General features: G+C 56.4%; 1 non-coding gene and 2 pseudogenes across 1 annotated transcript; all 3 read right to left on the bottom strand.

Moving 5' to 3' along the window:
• LOC144418692 (large subunit ribosomal RNA) overlaps positions 1 to 366 on the bottom strand; it is a 3,695-nt pseudogene extending 3,329 nt beyond the window's left edge.
• A 288-nt stretch (positions 367 to 654) lies between these two features.
• On the bottom strand, positions 655 to 808 carry LOC144418715 (5.8S ribosomal RNA). The gene has a single exon (XR_013473622.1). It is a non-coding gene; the product is annotated as a 5.8S ribosomal RNA (ribosomal RNA).
• A 298-nt stretch (positions 809 to 1,106) lies between these two features.
• Positions 1,107 to 2,500, bottom strand: part of LOC144418748 (small subunit ribosomal RNA) — a 1,616-nt pseudogene continuing 222 nt past the window's right edge.

The raw sequence follows: 2,500 nt of genomic DNA, 5'->3' as shown, positions 1-2,500 counted from the left end.
CTCACGGTACTTGTCCGCTATCGGTCTCGCGACCGTATTTAGTCTTAGGTGGAGTTTACCACCCGCTTTGGGCTGCATTCCCAAACAACCCGACTCCGAGAAGACCCGAAGCGGCCAAGGCAAGCGCCCCTATGGGCCTAACACCCGCCGTGGGACGAGGCCTCGATCAGAAGGACACCGGCGCTCGCCGTCAGCCGCACTGGGACTTCCGTACGTCACAACTCGGCGCGCTCGAAAAGCGCGCAGATTCGACGCTGGACTCTTCCCGGTTCACTCGCCGTTACTCAGGGAATCCCTGTTGGTTTCTTTTCCTCCGCTTAATAATATGCTTAAATTCAGCGGGTGCTCTCGCCTGAACTCAGGTCGTATGTGTCAAGCGGGCCGCTTCTTACACGGCCCGCTGGCATCGCAAGTCGTCGCCGCCGGCGCCGACCGAGCGCGTACCGTCGCCGCCTTGGCCCACGGTCGGTCTTGATCTCGTGACCGGACCGACCGACCTGGACCCGCCCCTCGAACGTAGTTGAACACGTCGAGGGGCCGGCGGTGTACGGGACACGCGGTCGCGCCGAGAAAGCTCGGCGACCGCTTCAACTTGGGGCGACGCCCGGCCGTCTTTGCAGAGGCCAGGCGACGGCCCTCGGGTGAGGACGAACGCGACCCTGAGGCAGACGCGGTCCCGGGATTGACCCGAGACCGCAATTCGCGTTCAGAAGGTCGACGTTCAATGTGTTCTGCAATTCACATTACTTCTCGCACTTGGCTGCGTCCTTCATCGACTCGCGAGCCGAGTGATCCACCGTTAAGAGTCGTCCTCGACGTTTCGCCCGGCGCCGAAGCGCGCGGACGTCACACTGTGGGATCGACCACAAAACCACCACCGACAACAACTGCACAAAAACACCAACAAACGGCGCCGAGCGACCGCCGGGCTGGGCCGGCGGCACATCGAGCGCGGTGCCCAGAAGCCACCATCGCACTCGGCTGCCTTGCTATGCCAACGTGTTACGCGTGTCGCACGGGGCGGAACCCCGATTGACGGCCGCCCTCTCGGCGGCACTCAAAGACAATTCAGTGCGCGGTCGGCCGGGGCCTACCACCACCTTCGGTAATGATCCTTCCGCAGGTTCACCTACGGAAACCTTGTTACGACTTTTACTTCCTCTAAATGATCAAGTTTGATCGTCTTCTCGACACGCCGACGCGGCCGTTGCCAGCCGCGACGGGGCCGATCCAAGGATCTCACTAAACCATTCAATCGGTAGTAGCGACGGGCGGTGTGTACAAAGGGCAGGGACGTAATCAACGCAAGTTGATGACTTGCGCTTACTGGGAATTCCTCGTTCAAGGGAAACAATTGCAAGTCCCTATCCCATTTAGCATGCCAGAGTCTCGTTCGTTATCGGAATTAACCAGACAAATCGCTCCACCAACTAAGAACGGCCATGCACCACCACCCACAGAATCAAGAAAGAGCTCTCAATCTGTCAATCCTACCTGTGTCCGGGCCGGGTGAGTTTCCCCGTGTTGAGTCAAATTAAGCCGCAGGCTCCACTCCTGGTGGTGCCCTTCCGTCAATTCCTTTAAGTTTCAGCTTTGCAACCATACTTCCCCCGGAACCCAAAGACTTTGGTTTCCCGGAAGCTGCCGGAAAGGTCGTCATGGTAACGCCTCCCGATCGCTAGTTGGCATCGTTTATAGTCAGAACTAGGACGGTATCTGATCGTCTTCGAACCTCTGACTTTCGCTCTTGATTAAAGAAAACATTCTTGGCGAATGCTTTCGCAGTAGTTCGTCTTCCGCCGATCCAAGAATTTCACCTCTAACGGCAGAGTACGGACGCCCCCGTCTGTCCCTCTTAATCATTACCTCGTGCTCCGAAAACCAACAAAATAGAACCGAGGTCCTATTCCATTATTCCATGCAACACTATGCAGGCGAACAGCCTGCTTTGAACACTCTAATTTTTTCAAAGTAAACTTATCGGCCACCGCCGACACTCAGTCAAGAGCACCGACGGAGAACCGAAGGTGAGGCGAACGCAACCAGTGACACGCCTTGCGACGGACCGGCGGCGCTCGCCCAAAATCCAACTACGAGCTTTTCAACCGCAACAACTTTAGCATACACTGTTGGAGCTGGAATTACCGCGGCTGCTGGCACCAGACTTGCCCTCCAATGGATACTCGTTAAGAGTTTTAGGATGTACTCATTCCAATTACAGGGCCTCGTTAGAGTCCTGTATTGTTATTTTTCGTCACTACCTCCCCGTGTCGGGAATGGGTAATTTGCGCGCCTGCTGCCTTCCTTGGATGTGGTAGCCGTTTCTCAGGCTCCCTCTCCGGAATCGAACCCTGATTCCCCGTTACCCGTTATCACAAAGGTAGGCACGTAGCGTACCTTCGACAGTTGATAGGGCAGACACTTGAATGATACGTCGTCGGTGCAGAGACCGTACGATCCGCGTGGTTATCCAGAGTCATCAAACGTCACAGGACGAACC

Source organism: Styela clava, unplaced genomic scaffold, assembly GCF_964204865.1.
Source record: "Styela clava unplaced genomic scaffold, kaStyClav1.hap1.2 HAP1_SCAFFOLD_30, whole genome shotgun sequence".
NCBI classification, from domain to species: Eukaryota; Metazoa; Chordata; class Ascidiacea; order Stolidobranchia; family Styelidae; genus Styela; species Styela clava.
The sequence above is the reverse complement of the archived record's forward strand: the minus strand, read 5'-3'. Positions and strand labels throughout refer to the sequence as shown.